Source organism: Salvelinus fontinalis, chromosome 40 (assembly GCF_029448725.1).
Source record: "Salvelinus fontinalis isolate EN_2023a chromosome 40, ASM2944872v1, whole genome shotgun sequence".
In the NCBI taxonomy this organism is placed as follows: Eukaryota; Metazoa; Chordata; class Actinopteri; order Salmoniformes; family Salmonidae; genus Salvelinus; species Salvelinus fontinalis.
The window spans coordinates 28,222,774-28,244,215 of NC_074704.1; the positions used below are offsets into that span (position 1 = coordinate 28,222,774).

The window sequence follows — 21,442 nt, forward strand, 5'->3', positions numbered from 1 at the left end:
GTTAAAAAAGTATTTACTAAATAAACAGAAGTAAAAAAATATATATATATATATATTTAAAAGAGAAAATAGAAAATTAACAATTTATTAAAGAGCAACAATAAAATAACAGTAACGAGGCTATTTACAGGGGGTACCGGTACAGAGTCAATGTGCGGGGGCACAGGTTAGTCAAGGTAATTGAGGTAATATGTACATGTAGGTAGAGGTAAAGTGACTATGCATAGATAATAAAAAGAGAGTAGCAGCAGCGTAGAAACGGGGGGGGGTCAATGCAAATAGTCCGGGCTGTTCAGGAATCTTATGGCTTGGGGTGGAAGCTGTTAAGAAGCCTTTTGGACATAGATTTGGAGCTCCGGTAATTTTTAGGGCCTTCCTCTGACACCGCCTGGTATAGAGGTCCTGGATGGCAGGAAGCTTGGCCCCAGTGATGTACTGGGCCGTACCAACTACCCTCTGTAGTGCCTTGCGGTCGGAGACCGACAGTTGCCATACCAGACGGCGATGCAACCAGTCAGGATGCTCTCGATAGTGCAGCTGCAGAACTTTTTGAGGATTTGAGGACCCCATACCAAATCTCTTGAGGGGGAATAGGCGTTGTCGTGCCCTCTTCACGACTGTCTTGGTGTGTTTGAACCATGATAGTTTGTTGATGATGTGGACACCAAGGAACTTGAAGCTCTCAACCTGCTCCACCACACACCCGTCGATGAGAATGGAGGCGTGCTCTTCCCTCCTATTCCTGTAGTCCACGATCATCTCCTTTGTCTTGATCACGTTGAGGGAGAGGTTGTTATCCTGGCATCACACTGCCAGGTCTCTGACCTCCTCTCTATAGGGCTGTCTCATCGTTGTCGGTGATCAGGCCTACCACTGTTGTGTTGTTGGCAAACTTAATGATGGTGTTGGAATCGTGCTTGGCCATGCAGTCATGGGTGAACAGGGAGTAGGAGGGGACTGAGCATGCACCAATGAAGGGCCCCCGTGTTGAGGATCAGAGTGTCAGATGTGTTTTTACCTACCCTTACCACCTGGGGGCGGCCTGTCAGGAAGTCCAGGATCCAGTTGCAGAGGGAGGTGTTTAGTCCCAGGGTCCTTAGCTTAGTGATGAGCATTGAGGGCACTATGGTGTTGAACGCTGAGCTGTAGTCAATGAATAGCATTCTCATGTAGGTGTTCCTTTTGTTCAGGTGGGAATGGGCAGTGTGGAGCGCAATAGAGATTGTGTCATCTGTGGATCTGTTGGGGCGGTATGCAAATTGGAGTGGGTCTGGGGTTTCTGGGATAATGGTGTTAATGTGAGCCATGACCAGCCTTTCAAAGTGCTTCATGGCTACAGACATGAGTGCTACGGGTCAGTAGTCATTTAGGCAGGTTACCTTGGTGTTATTGGGCAGGGACCATGGTGGTCTGCTTGAAACATGTTGGTTGCAAAGTATATACTAGGAGTCAGGAAGCAAGTACAGGGAGTGAATATTTAATAAATAAACGAAAATGGAACAATACAAGAAACACGAGTAGCGTACAGACATGAAACACAAACAGAGTCAATAACGCCTAGGGAAAGAACCAAAGGGAGTGATAGATATGGGGAAGGTAATCAGGAAGGTGATGGAGTCCCAGTGAGGCGCTGGTGCGCGTAATGGTGGTGACAGATGTGCGTAATAATAAGCAGACTGGTGACCTCGAGCACCGGAGAGGGTGTATACGTGACATTGGTATTACAGACTTGGTCAGGGACAGGTTGAAAATTTCAGTGAAGGCACTTGCCAGTTGGTCAGCGCATGCTCGGAGTACACATCCTGGTAATCCATTTGGCCCTACATCCTTGTGAATGTTGACTTGTTTAAAGATCTTACTCACATCGGCTACGGAGAGCGTGATCACAGTCGTCCGGTACATCTGGTGCTCTCATGCATGCTTCAGTGTTGCTCGACAGTAAATGAAGTAGTTTGATCATTGGGGCATTGGAAAAGGTTACTTTCACATTGTGTGGGTGATTGCCTTTGTTTAATATAATTTTGTGCTGTGCATTCCTATTTTCCGATTAATGTAGGCCTAGGGAGTAGGGACAGATCCATCTAGTGACACCTGTTTTTCTCTGGAGGATAGTACACAAAGGCAGGACATAAATGGAAATTAAGAATAAGAGTGATTTGTGATATGGTCAAATGTAATAACGCATTGGCTTTGTATGAGTCATTTTTTCGATCATTCAGTAATAAGGACTTTTTATTGCAAACTTTCCACATGAACAAATTCTTAGTAATTCTGACTCACAAGGCAATAGAATATAATACATTAACACATTATGATTGTTTGTATGGTTATTATTTTGTGTGCTTTCTAGTTTTAATGACAAGTAATACATTCTATCAATATTGTTGCCTAATGCAACATATTATCTATTATACCATAATTATGGATTGATATAATCAAACTCATAAGATCGTTTTTCCAAGTTAATGATCTTCATTTTCCTAATTCTCAAAATCTATGCTATTCTACTCTATTGCACCTCTGGATATTTGTGAGAATGAGACGAAAGGATCCAGCTGTAATTAAGTAAAGAATTAAACCAAACCAGTCACTGGTTTCAGATCAGATCTGAAACCAGTTTTTCTGACGACGTGTTTTTTCAGATCAGATCTGAAACCAGTGACTAAACTCTGGTTTTAGATCTGATCTGTGTCCAGGGCAGACCCCAGCCAGCCCATTCCTTGCATTCCCTTCTTGGACAAGCCAGCTGGCTGCGGCGCACGCGCAGTGTGCAGAGAAGGCCAATGTGAAGTTTTTTTTGTTTTTAATATTGTATGTTTTTCGTTATTTGTCGTGTCAGTGTCCCAACAAATGTAACGACTGGATAACTAAACCGTGGACCTAAAAATGGCTTCCACTTTCGACCTTTCAAGGCGAAATCCGCAAGAGGATTTCGAGTTTTTACAGAGAATTGGGAGCGGGACCTACGGAGATGTATACAAGGTAACATGGGATTTTAGCTATACATTGTCTTTTTTGATAAACCATTGATATGTTACAAATAAAGACATTGTTATTAGTAACCTGACTACAATGTAGGAACTTGGAGTAGCCTTCAGGAGTTTAGCCAGTCGGGCAATAACTTGGCAACAGTGGTTGTTGAACTAGTATATCCAAGCTGTTAGCATTTTTACCAACCCGCTACAGATGTGTTCCAATTCACAAAGCCTAACGTAAGGAATTCGACCGGTTCTTGTGATAAACGCATACTTATCCCTGTGCAATTCCACGAACGATACTGTTACAATGTTTCAATTTACTTTCAGTGTTGTCGTCGCTATCCCTAGCACAATAATGGACGAAAGGAGTTCTAACATTACGCCTTAGAGTCAAAGGACCTTACATGTTCTGTTTCTTCTTCTATGGTATATTGGCGATCGCACAATGTAGTGTGCTTTCCGCCACCTACTGTACGGGATGGAAACAGGACCCCCCCCCCACCAAAAAAATAAACGAAACTAAATCAAACAACTTTTCTGATAAAACATCTAACAGATCTGATCACTGCACAGGCTCAAGGGGAAAGAGGAAGGGCGGGTCTTCTGGTACCAGTACCTCTTACAAGTCTTCCGATGTAAAAACTGTCCCAAAAACGGTTTTTCCCGCAGCCACAATAATATCCAGTTTCTTAGACTTCTTTGAGATCCGTGCCGTAGAGTTTATAACTGTGGCAATGAACGCCATAATATCCACCTTTTTAACACACAGTATCTTTTGACTGGCAGCAAACATTTACTACAGGCTGTGGTCGGTCCACTACCATGTCTTCACGAGCATCACTTGTTTTCTTTTCTTTTAATCTCCATTTGATTGACCGCTCTAACCTTTGCCACCTCAATCACCTTCTCCCTTACAGAGCACTTTGGGAACTCGGGATCGTGATCACCACCACAATTGCAACACCGCCGTCCTTCTACACACAGTATACTCTGTCTGTCTGCACCTCACTTGAACTTGGCCAAATCCTTTACAATTCTTACACTGCAATGGTTTGGGGACGAAAGCTCTTACATAACCAAGCTTCACATGCGTAGGTATTTGCTCTTTATCAAAAAAACAACAGGACCGACATATTTTCTTCTTTTTCTCCATTCACCCAATGGGTCAGACGCCGGGGAAACCAACCACACCAGGATTTCTCTTCAGGTATTCAACCTGAACATACGTCGTAACCCCTGAGATGATTCCTTTGACGGGTTCTCTACTCCGAAGTTCAAAACCTCTGCTATTCAGAAGAAAAAAACTAGACCACTCCCTGACAAACTCAACTTTTCCTTGTGCGTACTTCACCATTTTCGACACCACAAACGGGTCTCCCTCGTATGCATCCTTACTCAACAAACGCATCCCAACAAACAAGCAATTAATTATCATTCATATACGTATCCTCCACTCCAATTTGAGACAATTTCCTTTTTGTTCCAGATTTTGTTACTACTATTGTCCATTCAGAACATTCATCTTCACCAACTTTGCTCATCGCGGTGCTTGATTCAACCTCAGCAACCACTTCTGCCATCTTTCCCTCCTCTGTCCCCTCCCACGTGTTCTGTTTAACCCTTTAGACCTCAATATACTTCTAGAATGCTGCTGTAGATTACTGACAATTTAAGATAAAGTTAACATTTCAAGCAAACAGACATGGCTCAAAACAAAGAACAAATTACAATAACAAGTCATTATTATATATATATATATATTGCACACAAAAGTATGTGGACACCCATTCAAATTAGTGGATTTGGCTAGTTCAGCCACACCCGTTGCTGACAGGTGTATCAAATCGAGCACACAGCCATGCAATCTCCATAGACAAACATTGGAAGTAGAATGGCCTTACATCGTCATAGGATGCCACCTTTCCAAAAGTCAGTTCGTCAAATTTCTGCCCTGCTAGAGCTGCCACGATCAACTGTAAGCTCTGTAATTGTGAAGTGGAAACGTCTAGGAGCAACAACGGCTCAGCCGGGGAGCGTTATATGGAATGATGAATCACGCTTTACCACCGACAGACGAATCTGAGTTTGGCGGATGCCAGGAGAACGCTACCTGCCCCAATGCATAGTGCCAACTGTAAAGTTTGGTGGAGGAGGAATAATGGTGTTGGGCTGTTTTCATGGTTTTGTCTAGGCCTCTTAGTTCCAGTGAAAGTACATTTTAACGCTACTGCATACAATGACATTCTAGATGATTCTCTGCTTCCAACTTTGTGGCAGTAGTTTGTGGAAGGCCATTTCCTGTTTCAGCATGGCAATGCCCCCGTGCACAAAGTGAGGTCCATACAGAAATGGTTTGTCGAGATTGGTGTGGGAGAACTTGACAGGCCTGCATAGAGCCCTGACCTCAACCCCATCGAACACTTTTGAGATTAATTGGAACGCTGACTGCGAGCCAGGCCTAATCGCCCAACATTAGTGCCCGACCACTAATGCTCATGTGGCTGAATGATAGCAAGTCCCTGCAGCAATGTTCCAACATCTAGTGGAAAGCCTTCCCAGAAGAGTGGAGGCTGTTATGGCAGCCCATGATTTTGGAATGAGAGCCTCAACGAGCAGGTGTCCACATACATTTGGTCATGTAGTGTATGACCCCTCATTCATGTCAATAGGAATAACACTCATTTTGTAAAGACACTATCAAAAAACTATTAACACTCAATACAACAAAAAGCAGAGTAGTAAATTACTCACAAAAAAATGTACCAAGTATATTATACTTGTACAGTGGGAAGAAAAAGTATATGAACCCTTTAGAATGACCTGTATTTCTGCATAAATTGGTCAAAACATTTGATCTGATCATCATCTAAGTCACAACAATAGACAAACACAGTCTGCTTAAACTAATAACACACAAACAATTATAATTTTTCATGTATTTTTTGAACACACTGTGTAAACATTCACAGTGCAGGTTGGAAACCCTTGGATTTAATACAGGTTGACCCTCCTTTGGCAGCAATAACCTCAACCAAATGTTTTCTGTAGTTGTTGATCAGACCTGCACAATGGTCAGGAGGAGTTTTGGACCATTCCTCTTTACAAAACTGTTTCAGTTCAGCAATATTCTTGGGATGCCTGGTGTGAAATGCTCTCTTCAGATCATGCCACAGCATCTCAATTGGGTTGAGGTCAGGACTCTGACTGGGCCACTCCAGAAGGCACATTTTCTTTTGTTGAAGCCATTCTGTTGTTGATTTACTTCTGTCTTCTGGGTTGTTGTCCTGTTGCATCACCTAACTTCTGTTGAGCTTCAATTGGCGGACATATAGCCTTACATTCTCCTGCAAAATTTCTTGATAAACTTGAGAATTCATATTTATATAGATGATAGCAAGCTGTCCAGGCCCAGAGGCAGCAAAGCAGCCCCAAACCATGATGCTCCCTCCACCGTACTTTACAGATGGGATGAGGTTTTGATGTTGGTGTGCTGTGCCTTTTTTTTCTCTACACATAGTGTTGTGTGTTCCTTCCAAACAACTCCACTGTAGTTTCATCTGTCCACAGAATATTTTACCAGCAGCGCTGTGGAACATCCAGGTGCACTTTTGCAAACTTCAGACATGCAGCAATGTTTTTTTTGGACAGCAGTGGCTTCGTCCGTGGTGTCCTCCCATGAACACCATTCTTGTTTAGTGCTTTACGTATTCTAGACTCATCAACAGAGATGTCAGCATCTTCCAGAGATTTCTGTAAGTCTTTAGCTGACACTCTAGGATTCTTCTTAACCTCATTGAGAATTCTGCACTGTGCTCTTGCAGTCATCTTTTCAGGACGGCCACTCCTAGGGAGAGTAGCAACAGTGCTGAACTTTCTCCATTTATAGACAATTTGTCTTACCGTGGACTGACTTTTAGAGATATTTTTGTAACCCTTTCCAGCTTTATGCAAGGCAACCATTCTTAATCTTAGGTCTTCTGAGATCTCTTGTTCGAGGCATGGTTCACTTCAGGCAATGCTTCTTTTGAATAGAAAACTCAAATTTTGTGATGGTTTTTTATGGGGCAGGGCAGCTCTAACCGAAATCTCCAATCTCGTCTCATTGATTGGACTCCAGGTTAGTTGACTCCTGACTCCAGTATGCTTTTGGACTAGTCAGTAGCCTAGGGGTTCACATCCTTTTCCAACCTACACTGTGAATTTTTAAATTATGTATTCAATATAGACAAGAAAAATACAATTTGTGTGTTATTAGTTTAACCACACTGAGTTTGTCTATTGTTGTGAGTTAGATGAAGATCAGATCACATTGTATGTCAAATTTATGCAGAAATCAAGGTAATTCCAAAGGGTTGACATACTTTTTCTTGCCACTGTAAATATTATTTACATATAAATAGAACAATTATCCAAAATTTGACGAGAGGACAATTATTCCGAAAGTATTTCAAAACCCACACAAAGTATGCTATTTGATTGACAACGTTTCCTACTTCTGTAACAATGTAAAAATTAAAAAATATTCAGAGACTATTTCAAAATGTGGGTAACCTCTCTCAATAATATTTAGTATAGACCAGGCCTGACACAAAATGTAGAAATAGTAGCCTATTTCAACAACAGTTCAGTTAATGCATCAAGTATTAGATAGAGAAGATACAAAACACAACTGTTCCAGAGACAATAAAAGATTTTTAGGAGATTTCACACTGTCACTTTAGTATTGGCATTTAGCCTACAACATGTCATGGAACTTCTGGAAGCTCTGCCCCAGCCTGCAAAGTGGCACATAACACGTAGAGTACCCAAAAGAGATTTCTACACATCTCCTACTCTTTGCCCTGCGTCCACTCCAGATGCACACTCTCTAACGCCCTTCAAACTTCACCTGCTTTCAAATTAGTTACAACTCAGGCCTCCCCTCTTCCTGCTACTGTAGCCATGTCACAAAGTGAATGCACAAGCTGCATTTTGAACGCCTTCGGGGACCAGCGCCTGGGGTTTCTGGGAAGGGGCCTTTGCAGAGTCTCCCAAAATGTACGCATTTATGATGGCAATGTTGAGCATCCCCCAAAACACATACTTCCACCATTTCCTGCCTGTGCATCCAACATTGTATTAGCTCCTCAGTTGGTCAAGATGGTCAACCCCGCCCATTGTCTTGTTGTAATCCATTACAAGCTCTGGAACAGATAAAGGTTCGGACCACATTTAAAAACAACTCCGAAACCACTGTCGCTTTAGTCCAAGGCTGTGTGACAGTGGCAAATAGGCTCCCATTCCACACACACATTCTCTCTAGCTCTATAGCTATAGCAAGCAGCTTGTGCCATTTCCACATGAATTACATTGGTAGAAACAAGACAAAACAACCAACTAGTTAGCTGACTATATACAGCTTAACACGGCAACTATTTCCATGAGATAGAGAGCAGTCATTCTAGCTCCACCGCTGAAACCTACAGTGCTTTCAGAAAGTATTCAGACCCCTTGACTTTTTCCGAATTCTGTTACGTTACAGCCTTATTCTAAAATGTAATAAATAGATTTGTCCGCTCATCAATCTACACATAATACCCCATAATGACAAAGCAAAAACAGGTTTTTATTAAATGTATTACAATTAAAAAACTATCACATTTAAATATGTATTCAGACCCTTTACTCAGTACTTTGTTGAAGCACCTTTCGCAGCGATTACAGCCTCAAGTCTTATCAGGTATGATGCTACAAGCTTGGCACACCTGTATTTGGGGAGTTCCTCCCATTCTTCTCTGCAGATCCTCTCAAGCTCTGTCAGGTTGGATGACAGGTCTCTCTGGAGATGTTCGATCGGGTTCAATTCCAGGCTCTGGCTGGGCCACTCAAGGACATTCAGAGACTTGTCCCGAAGCCACTCCTGCGTTGTCTTGGCTGTGTGCTTAGGGTTGTTGCCCTGTTGGAAGGTGAACCATTACCCCAGCCTGAGGTCCTGAGCACTCTGGAGCAGGTTCTCATCAAGGATCTCTTTGTACTTTGTCCATTCATCTTTCCCTCGACCCTGACTAGTCTCCCAGTCCTTGCCGCTGAAAACCATCCCCACAGCATAATGCTGCTACCACCATGCATCACTGTAGGGATGACACCGTGTTTCCTCCAGACGTAACGCTTGGCATTCAGTCCAATCTGTTTCATCATACCAGAGAACCTTGTTTCTCATGGTCTGAGAGTTTAGGTGCCTTTTGGCAAACTCCAAGCAGCCTGCCGTGCCTTTTACTGAGGTGTGGCTTCAGTCTGGCCACTCTACCATAAAGGCCTGGTTGGTGGAGTGCTGCAGAGATGGTTGTCCTTCTGGAAGGTTCTCCCATCCCCACAGAGGAACTCTGGAGCTCTGTCAGAGTGAGCATCCCTGACCACGGCCCTTCTCCCCCGTTTGCTCAGTTTGGCCGGGCGACCAGCTCTAGGATGAGTCTTGGTGGTTCCAGATAGGGCTGGCCATCATATCATATGGTATTTTTCAAATTTATGATGGTATTTTATGTTTTGATTAATAAAAGTTCTACATTTGCTTTGTGTAGTGTGTGACCCTAGGGTGGCAACACATATATTCTAAATTATTTCAATGGGTCTTTCTCCATTCGGATTGTATTATACTGTTCAATTCAACTTCAACCCAAAATAATTTCCTGCATTTCTATCAATTTCTGCATTTCCTGCACTCATTTGAGATAATTTCCGCACTGCCATCCTAAGGGCAATGTTTATTATGATTCTGTAGTTAGAATATAAGTAATAGTAATAGTGGGCACAGTGCTGTTTGAATACAGTGCTGTTTGATATGACAACGAATGAAAATGCCATGGACGAGTTACTGTAACAGGGTAGGAAGCAAAGTGATGTTCAGTGTTTCCTAGGGGACCCTAAAATCTTTGGCTACATTAAATCTTTATTCATATAGCCAACATATTCATGCTTCGCCTATTACTCTTTGATTTAGAAGATACTGTTGCACAAACAACATGCTGATTTAAGCCTCCACCAGTGCTGCTATTATCAGGCTGTATTAGCTAACTACGCTTGCTCTGACTCAGTACTTCTATTAGCTAACAGACGCTAACTCCATTCTGTACAAATGTGCGGAACCGCGACATTCAAACGAGGCTGCAAAGAAAACTAATGGGACTGTAGCGACTGTGTTGACATCAAAATCTGTGGTGTTAACTACGTTTATATTCAAGCGTTGATTGACATGGTAATGTCTCTATAGTATTGGAGAAAAGTTGAAAAAACTGACCCCTCCGACGCTGTACGTTACATCGTGACGTGTCATGGCGTAACGTACAGCACGCATAAAGCAACTCATTCTGTCTTACAGCCTCTCTCCGCCAGGTGTAGCACTTCTCTCACCGTTTAAAACAAGAAAGGGACAGGGTAGGGTGGGGATACCTAGTAATTTTTTGCGTCCTCACTGCAAGCTATTATGACTCTCAAAAGCCGCTGTTTACTTCTGAAGATCACTTTAGCACCGCCCTAAAAACCCGACTCAAATTCGACACAAACCTTGAAATAGGTATGTAATGACACATTATATAAACTCTTTATAGTGTTTTATTTACATTTTAGAGGCGATAAGTTGGACAGATCGAGTGAAAAAAGCCGTTTCCCCACACGACATCTCTCCTTCTCACTATCACGCAATAGGTTTCGCTTCCTCACCCGCCATTTTTAAAAAGACCCGACGGAGCTCATTGCCTTCTTGAATCATGCAGAGATGGGCATCATGAAGGTCTCGTCATTGATTTTGTTGGAAAGGGGAGAAATTGTGCTTTACAATGGTATTGATATTACAGTTGATTTGGAAGTATTACATTTTTTGGGTGCTAAAATAAGGTCAATTGTACGAACCAGCGCGATGTACGAAAGTGAGTTAATTCACGTTAGTTAGCTAGCCAGCTAACTAGAGATTAGCATTAGTGGCTAACACGATTTAGCTCAACTTGCTTAGAAAATACAAACTAGCAGTTTGCAGACGTAAGAAACACAAACGAATATTGTAATTATAGAACGCCATTGGATTTATATTAAGATCAAAGTGGAAACAGCATCGATGTCATCAATATTGTTGCATGTGCTGTATTTACCATGCAGACTGAATGAAAGTGTCTCGTGGTCAAGCAAAAACAGGGTGGGACTAGGTCTGTGTGGAAAGCGGCATGGAGAGAGAGAGAGCAGAGCGGGATGACTCAAGTAGCGGAGTAAACTATAAAAATGGACGTTACACACGGCGTATCACATTTAACAAACCAAACATTAAAATACCGTTATAGAAGGTAAAGTAAAAACCCAAACCGGTCCGTGCATAAATACCGGTATATAGTAAAATACGGTATACCGCCCAGCCCTAGTTCCAGACTTCTTCCAAATGAGAATGATGGAGGCCACCGTGTTCTTGGTGATCTTCAATGCTGCAGACATTTTTTTGGTACCCTTTCCCGGATCTGTGTCTCGACACAATCCTGTCTCGGAGCGCTACGACAATTCCTTCGACCTTATAGCTTGGTTTTTGCTCTGACATGCACTGTCAACTGTGGGACCTTTATGTAAAAACACTGGAATGGTAGATTTGCAGTGGAAGAATGTGCAAAGTAGAGATAGAAATAATGGGGTGCAAAGGGCTAAAATAAATAAATAAATACAGTAGGGAAAGAGGTAGTTGTTTGGGCTAAATTATAGATGGACTATGCACAGGTGCAGTAATCTGTGAGCTGCTCTGACAGCTGGTGCTTAAAGCTAGTGAGGGAGATAAGTGTTTCCAGTTTCAGAGATTGTTGTAGTTCGTTCCTGTCATTGGCAGCAGAGAACTGGAAGGAGAGGCGGCCAAAGGAAGAATTGGTTTTGGGGGTGACCAGAGAGATATACCTGCTGGAGTGCGTGCTACAGGTGGGTGCTGCTATGGTTTTGGCTTTGTCAATATGGGATATTATGTGTAGATTGATGGGAAAAATGAATTTAAAAAGGCTGTAACGTGCCCAAACAACAAAATCTTGGCTGATTTCTTCTGATTTTCCCATGTCAAGCAAAGAGGCACTGAGTTTGAAGGTAGGCCTTGAAATACATCCACAGGTACACCTTCAATTGACTCAAATTATGTCAATTAGCCTATCAGAATCTTCTAAAGCTATGACATCATTTTCTGGAATGTTCCAAGCTGTTTCAAGGCACAGTCAACTTAGTGTGTGTAAACTTCTGACCCACTGGAATTGTGATACAGTGAATTATAATTGAAATAATCTGTCTGTAAACAATTGTTGGAAAAATTATTTGTGTCATGCACAAAGTAGATGTCCTAACCAACTTGCCAAAACCATAGTTTGTTAACTAGAAATTTGTGGAGTGGTTGAAAAACAAGTTTTAATGACTCTAACCTAAGTGTATGTTAACTTCTGACTTCAACTGTATCTATTTATATATCTCTCTCGCTGATATGAAAGATAAGGAACTGTTATATTTAACAATGTACAGTGTATATATCAAGATGGACAGGAAAAGTAGTTTACAGAGGATGACATTCGTTTTCCTATTGTTACATTCACAGTAGCCTATCTTTAACAAATTGTATTTTCAGGCCCAAGAAAACAATAGCTCAAGGGGCTCCCAAAGATAAAAATGCTGGCTTACACGGTTAATGGTTTCTCAGTTTTAACTTATTATGTGAATGTGGGTCATGGTTTGAAATGCACCCCAATATTTTTTCTGCTTAATCTTTGGCTAAGCTTGAATATTTTAAAAAGACTTCTAGCCTACTTTGTTTTTCTATCCCTTATGAAAGGTGCTTAGATGACTGGCCATATAATGAGTATCTATACATACTTCAACATTGGGATTCAACCCACTCGTCGATCCATTCATTCTGAAGGCTTTAGCTTACAAGCACCAGAGTGGACAGTTAGGCCCGAAAATGAGCTACTACACCAAAGTAAGTTGGCCCATATCACTTTAAATTACCAACAGTACACACTAAACCGTCCCTCTTGATTTGCATTTGTTTCTTACTTTTTTCATGAAATACTTTTTCAATTTTTTTATTTTATTTAACTAGGCAAGTCAGTTAAGAACAAATTCTTATTTACAATGAATGCCTAACCTGGCCAAACCCGGACGACACTGGACCAGTTGTGCGCCGCCCAATGGGACTCCCAATCATGTTCGAATGGGATACAGCCTGGAATCGAACCAGGGACTGTAGTGACGCCTCTGTGCTTAAGCACAGACAAAGGATATCAAGGATCTGGAAGGATTCTGTATGTAGGAATGGTCTAAGAATCCCTCCCAATGTGTTCTCCAACTCTTATAACATTTTAGAAAAAGTCTCCGTGCCCTTATCCTTGCAAGGTGAGGTATTGAAAACAGGGGTGTCAATCATTTTGACCCCTACCTTTTTTGAGGAAAAATAATATTACTTGTTGAACAAAATCTCTTTCTCTGGGCAATTGTATTAGTATAAAATAATAGAATTTCTGTTGCATACAATATAGCTCAGTATTTTCATAATTTTATACAGTCGTTCTTGTTAAATATTTTGATCAATAATTTTGGATCCCGCAGTATGGCGCTTTTAGACAAAAATGCCAATTGAGTTGATCACCAAAATAATTTGAAGTGCATTTTATTACTAATATATTGACAAAACCCAGTTGACGATATTTAAAAAAAAACTGCTAGGGGCAACTTCACCCAGTGGCTGCATTTGGCTCCATAAGATTGATCATCGTCTATCATCCTTGACTTTAAGATAACATTTTTGCATGTGAAAAAATGCTAACAAAATGTCTGAGTTCCTCCAGTGTTTTTTTGTGGGTAGGAGGACTTGGCTGTTCCAGACAGTGTGCAACTTGGTAACACCACTTCACTTGAAGTGTGTCATACTGTCGTAAGAATGACGGGACAAGTACAGTAAACAAATCAAATCAACGTTTATTTGTCACATGCGCCGAATACAACAGGTGTAGGTAGACCTTACAGTGAAATGCTTACTTACAGGCTCTAACCAATAGTGCAAAAAAGGTATTAGGTGAACAATAGGTAAGTAAAGAAATAAAAACAACAGTAAAAAAGACCGTGAAAAATAACAGTAGCGAGGCTATATACAGGCACCGGTTAGTCGGGCTGATTTGAGGTAGTATGTAGATATGGTTAAAGTGACTTTGCACATATGATAAGCAGAGAGTAGCAGTAGTGTAAAAGAAGGGATGGTGGGTGTCGGGGAAACAATGCAGATAGCCCGGTTAGCCAATGTGCGGGGGCACTGGTTGGTCGGGCCAATTGAGGTAGTATGTACATGAATGTATAGTTAAAGTGACTAGGCATATATGATAAACAAAGAGTAGCAGCAGCGTAAAAGGTTGTTGTCCTGTCACCACACGGCCAGGTCTCTGACCTCCCTATAGGCTGTCTCGCCGTTGTCAGTGATCAGGCCACTGTTGTGTCATCAGCAAACTTGATGGTGTTGGAGTTGTGCCGGGCCATGCAGTCATGGGTGAACAGGGAGGACAGGTGAGGACTGAGCACCCACCCCTAAGGGGCCCCCTTGTTGAGGATCAGTGTGGTGGATGTGTTGTTACATACCCTTACCACCTGGGGGCGGCCCGTCAGGAAGTCCAAGATCCAGTTGCAGAGGGAGGTGTTTAGTCCCAGGGTCCTTGGCTTAGTGATGAGCTTTGAGGGCACTATGGTGTTGAACGCTGAGCTGTAGTCAATGAATAGCATTCTCACATAGGTGTTTCTTTTGTCAAAGTGTGAATGGGCAGTGTGGAGTGCAATAGAGATTGCATCATCTGTGGATCTGTTGGGGCGGTCCGCAAATTAGAGTAGGCCTAGGGTTTCTGGGATAATGGTGTTGTGAGCCATGACCAGCCTTTCAAATTATTTCACGGCTACAGACTTGAGTGCTGCGGGTCAGTAGTCATTTAGGCATGTTACCTTAGTGTTCTTGGGCACAGGGACTATGATGGTCAGCTTGAAACATGTTGGTATTACAGACTCAGACAGGGAGAGGTTGAAAATGTCAGTGAAGACACTTGCAAGTTGGTCAGTGCATGCTCGGAGTACACGTTGACCTGTTTAAAGGTCTTACTCACATCGGCTGCGGAGAGCATGATCACACAGTCGTCCGGAACAGCTGATGTTCTCGTGCATGTTTCAGTGTTACTTGCCTCGAAACAAGCATAGAAGTAATTTAGCTCGCGGCTGTGCTTCCCTTTGTAGTCTGTAGTAGTTTGCAAGCCCTGCCACATCCGACAAGCATCAGAGCCGGTGTAGTACGATTCGATCTTAGTCCTGTATTGATGCTTTGCCTGCTGGAAAACCCCGAACGCAAGATTTGTAATTTCTGTGAGTCACACGGTGGAGGAACATGTTGCCTGTAGCCTACTGTACTGTGGTAAGCTGTAAGTGGCACTTCACTTTTTAATATGGGAAACTGCTGTGAGGATTTTTCTACAATATATCAATATTATGTGGAAATATGTGTTTGAGTGAACATTAGCAAGCTAGCAGCTCGATGAAACCAAGTGAATTCTCTCCTCCCTCTCTCCCCGGATTTAGCTTGTGGCTATCACTGTCTAGCTGGCTAGGTTTAGGATATTTACTTGTCCATACCAGTGACAAATTTAGCTATGTATTCGATATATGGCAACACAAAATCTATCTCACTTATTTTTCCAGCTCGAAAGAAATGGTCACAAATTGATTCAGAAAAAGAGGACAAGGATAGCATGGTAACGTTAGCATGGTAGCATGGTAACGTTAGCAGCTGCCTCTTCAAAGAGAAGAGACTGTGATGACATTGATCCTAAAATCAAAAAAGAAACTTCCACCCCTCCAAAGAAAGAATGGCTCTCGGGCTTCTCCAAATGCTGCCAGATCCGGATCCATGGCCGAAGCGGGGCATTTCAGTTGCGCTCGCACCTGGCAAGCTGTATAGATAACTCCCCCGGAGCCACAGAATGGCCAAATTACCACAACATGCAGCCCCCACAAACACCTTGTAAACTTGCTCTATACAGAAACGGTGACCTCCATCACGGCCAAAATTATTATTTCCCATAGGCTTGTACTGTCTATAGCAGTGATCACCAACCTTTTCTAAGTCAAGATCACTTTCGCAGTTAAAAAGCAAGCCGAGATCTACTGCTCAGATTTGTTTGTAAACATGACTTAAAATATAAGCCTATGCAACATTAATAAAAACAGTTCTGCAGGACTGAGGGGTGTGCAGTAGGCCATATTGTCACGCCCTGACCTTAGAGCTCCTTTTAATGTCTCTATTTTGGTTTGGTCAGGGTGTGAGTTGGGGTGGGTATTCTATGTTCTATTATTTGTATTTCTATGTTTTGGCCGGGTAGGGTTCTCAATCAGGGACAGCTGTCTATCGTTGTCTCTGATTGAGAACCATACTTAGGTAGCCCTTTTTTCCACCTGTCTTTGTGGGAAGTTGACTTTGTTTATGGCACATAGCCTTTAGCTTCACGGTTTGTTTTGTAGTGTTTATTGTTTTGTTCGGCGTCTTTTCTAATAAAAAGAAAATGTACGCTCACCGCGCTGCGCCTTGGTCCTCTTCTTTCAATGGCCGTGACACATATACTGTATTAACACTGCTTGGCCTGACAATATTGTTCTTTTAAGACCATATTATAATTCACAACTCAAGCTTTGATAACAAAATTGATCCCGTTGTATCACTTGCGAGGCACAGCTTTTTTATTTTACTGGACTGATGGTACTGTACCTGCATCTGTTGGTCAGTCTCAACGGGAGGGAGGGAGGGAGTGAGCAGCAGAGGGTCTGCCTCACTGTCCCTGCTCTTTCCTTTCCTCCATTGAGACTGACCAGAGTGGGGAAACCGTCCTCCCACTCCTTTTAAGTTGCTGAACTGCCTGTTTGGACAGTACGTCAGGCTTGGGTTTGGTTGTTTTGATAGTTCTGCGGCTTCTATGTGTCTAGAAAATGGTTTTGTATTGATTTCGACAATCTGAGGAAGCCCTATTGCCCGGGGAGGGAGTGTGTCAGTGTGGAGTTGGGATGGAAAGAGGAAAAATTGAGTTGGAGGAGGGCGAGGGAGGCAGATAAATAAATAGAGAAAAAGAGAGTGAGAGAGAGAGAACGTGGACAAGAGAGATATAGTGAGAGGGAGAGTGCGGGTCTAAAGGAAATATGGTGATGCTGCATATTTGCATCACAGCCCTGGTTTGAGTGGAATTTGTCCATTCTCTTTCTAAGGGCTGTAGTGGTTAACTGGGAAATGGATTGTGTAAGCAGATCTTCTCAGACAGGGCCTCCTTCAGACTCAATGGCCTTGTTAGAATACTTAAATGCATCCTTCCTTGTTTCCTTGAGGTAATCAACAGATCTATAAGTGATTGGATAGATGAAAGCAAGGTTACCACCCCGTTATTTTCACTGATCCAACCAATTCGGGATCTGTGATTACTTCAAGAAAGGGAGAAGGGGAAGGATGCATTTGAAGTATTCCAACAGGGCCCTTTGATTTTCCTGCATTTCATCTGCTACCTTAACTTTCAGGGGTGTATTCACTAGAAACCAAACAGAAGAAAACAAATGAAACGAGGAGGGACCTGCCTGAATTTGTCCAAACGAAGCTATCGTTGCGAAACGTTTTTCTACGGTGTGCACTGAATACACCCCAAGTCCAGCTCAACCCGGAATTCTTTGAAGTTTGGGGCCGAACTTTGAATAGACATTGACTGGGTGTGGTCCAGCAGCAGCCATTGTGTAGAGAGAGTGTAGTGAAGAGCCTACTTGGCATCCAGTCATCTCAGTCCATTTAAGCCATCCGGAGGCACGGCTATGGAGGGATGCGTTTAATTTGGTTAAGGTGATTAACACTTTAGCTTACTAATCCTCTTGTCTTGAGCCTTGTTGGCCTGCCTTCTTCACAACACGTACTACTCTCTCTCTCTTTCTGTTTCTCTCTTCCTCTGCCTCTCCCGTTCTCTCTTCTCCTCTTCCTAGCCTATTAGATACTAAACTGTTACATATTCAGTCTGTTGAGATCTCTCTCTCTCTCTTTTCTCTCTATCCCTCGCCATTCATCTCTCGGTAGGCATATATATCTCTTGGCATGTCTTTCTCATGGTGTGAGAATAAAATCAAAAGTCTACCCTTAGCTAGGAGACAGTGAGGCCATCCTTTTCATGTGTCAATACAAAGCATCTATTTTACCGTATCAATGAACTGTCTTTGTATAAAAAGCCTGTGGCGAAACACAAGCCGGCATCAATGTTCTTTTGCTCAACGAACCCTCATAAATGTGGTCACCCAATCCTTTCACACTTAGAATTTTTCATCAATTATTTACCCGAGTCCCACAACTGGGCCGTTGTCCCATTCCTGTTGCGCTATCACAGCGCCGAGATTGGAATCTCCCCATGCGGACCAACCGGGGCTCACAACCCTGACTTTGAACACCTCTGGCTCTGATACATCGTCAGCAGTGGTTTATTTGAAGGGTATGTACATAAGGCCTTCATAACACATTCATAACCCATACAGAACACATTCACAAGAGGCATATGAGCGGTTCATTCCAATTCTTACGTCACAACCGCTTTAAAATAGCCTGACACTTTGTTTAAATGTGTTGTCATAATGCCTAGCTACATAAGGTGGTCGCAAACACTACTTAATTGACATTACATAACAAGTTGACAAACGATGTCACATAACCAGACCCTAAACCCGTCTCCTTATTTTGTGCTTGAATGACATGCTTATGACATCTCTATGGAGGCATTATAAAGGAGCCTTTAAATAATGAATACATATTTCTAACATTACAGAATGGAGTTAATGATCAGACACTGAAGTCACACTAGACTGTCCTTCACAGGCACTTTGTATGAACTTGTATCCTCATCCTGGAATCATCTAAAACACCCTATTCAGGAGTCAAATGCCTAGAATAATAAAAGGCTTCCCTTTTCTGTCTTAGCACCCTTTAGGCCCCCCATCTACCCCTTTTCTGTCTTAGCACCCTTTAGGCCCCCCATCTACCCCTTTTCTGTCTTAGCACCCTTTAGGCCCCCCATCTACCCCTTTTCTGTCTTAGCACCCTTTGGGCCCCCCATCTAACCCATTTCTGTCTTAGCAGCCTTTGGGCCCCCCATCTAACCCATTTCTGTCTTAGCACCCTTTAGGCCCCCCATCTAACCCATTTCTGTCTTAGCAGCCTTTGGGCCCCCCATCTAACCCATTTCTGTCTTAGCACCCTTTAGGCCCCCCATCTACCCCTTTTCTGTCTTAGCACCCTTCAGGCCACCCATCTACCCCTTTTCTGTCTTAGCACCCTTTCGGCCACCCATCTACCCCTTTTCTGTCTTAGCACCCTTTAGGCCCCCCATCTACCCCTTTTCTGTCTTAGCACCCTTCAGGCCACCCATCTAACCCATTTCTGTCTTAGCAGCCTTTGGGCCCCCCATCTAACCCATTTCTGTCTTAGCACCCTTTAGGCCACCCATCTACCCCTTTTCTGTCTTAGCACCCTTTCGGCCACCCATCTACCCCTTTTCTGTCTTAGCACCCTTTAGGCCCTCCATCTACCCCTTTTCTGTCTTAGCACCCTTTAGGCCACCCATCTACCCCTTTTCTGCCTTTCTGGCTATAGTTAGCAGTAAGGATGTGCATCTTTCCCTTTCAAGACGATTCAATACGTATCTATTGGCCTCTGATACGATACAGGAACGATACGTTTTAGTTTGAATTGATTCGGTGCGATGCAGTTTGATTAGATGAACGAATGAAAGCAATTCGGCACAAAACGATTCAGCGCGCGAACATTTGTTGCATAAACACATTCATTTCCCGTTGTAAATTCAAAACCGCTGCTGATGGAACTCTGTGCTAGGCCTCTGAGCTGGATCTGTCTGAGCTGACCCCTCTCCCCGTCTGTCTGTCTGTCTGTGTGTGAGAATTATATACATGTGTACAGTATGTGTAGGCACCTGTGCTGAGCCATAATGCACCACCCCCACTGTCAGATAAGGGGGGCAATGTTTGCTTTTTGATCTGAAATCTACATCACCCACTAAATAATTTGTAATTTTTGCAGATTCAAAGTGTTTGAGCTAGTAATGTAATACAAAATCTGACATAGCCAATGACCATATAGCACAACTTTGGGTTTTATGCCCCATCTCAAAATTGAATGGTTCAGACCTTCTTGAGGTTTTCTGTCCTCGTTATGAAATGATCAACTTTACCCTGTATATCTATATAATTTATTTATTTATTTTTATTTTTATTTCACCTTTATTTAACCAGGTAGGCTAGTTGAGAACAAGTTCTCATTTACAACTGCGACCTGGCCAAGATAAAGCATACCAGTGTGAACAGACAAAAACACAGAGTTACACATGGAGTAAACAATAGACAAGTCAATAACACATTAGGAAAAAAACTAAATGAGTCTATATACATTGTGTGCAAAAGGCATGAGGTAGACAATAACTAGGCCATAGGAGCGAATAATTACAATTTAGCAGATTAACACTGGAGTGATAAATCATCAGATGATCATGTGCAAGTAGAGATACTGGTGTGCAAAAGAGCAGAAAAGTAAATAAATAAAAACAGTAAGGGGATGAGGTAGGTAAATTGGGTGGGCTGTTTACAGATGGACTATGTACAGCTGCAGCGATCGGTTAGCTGCTCAGATAGCAGATGTTTAAAGTTGGTGAGGGAAATAAAAGTCTCCAACTTCAGCGATTTTTGCAATTCTTGCAAATGACCATATACACTGAATGTTTAAAGCAAAGCTACCTAAACTATTGCTGATGGTAAACCTGAACAATCAAAAATGGAATGTAGCCTAAGCCCTGATCAGCAGGTAGACTATAGCCAGATGAGAGACATTTCTCAGGCAGTATCTTAGGCTACTTTATTCCTGTAAACACAACTTTCAACAGCGCATTTGATTACAATAACCTAGCAAATTACATTGGTTGTCACTCAACTAGTAAAGCCTAATAATGCGCAAGCCATTTTACAAATTTTTTTATGCTGAAGGTAATGCGCGGCCTACCTCTTGGTCAGCGTGCGAAGCAGCGCACAGTTTGACTAGGCTACTGATAATGTCCTGGTTGTTTGGCATGCAACATTACTTGTTGATCAATGACTGTCAACACAGTTGCTTAGTTCGACACCGACACACAAAAGGTTAGGTATTTTCGTAAAGGTAGAAAGTAATATGAGCAAAACATTTTTGTGAACCGCCGATTCGTAACGTTTGAATCAATTTCATAACCGATTCATGCTACGTTTGGATCGTTTTTTTAGAAAGCTGAGGAATATGCTCCCCCTGAGCTCTTAACGAACCTGTTCTTCGGTTGTCTTGAAAACCCAACCCTAAGCCGCAGTGATTTAGGGTATGGTTTCAATGATGGACTTCTTTAGGTATAGAGTAACTACGT

The 21,442-nt window shown here is 42.4% G+C and overlaps 1 pseudogene; it reads left to right on the forward strand.

Moving 5' to 3' along the window:
• The first annotated feature begins 2,840 nt into the window (after positions 1-2,840).
• Positions 2,841-21,442, forward strand: part of LOC129839614 (mitogen-activated protein kinase kinase kinase kinase 3-like) — an 85,225-nt pseudogene continuing 66,623 nt past the window's right edge.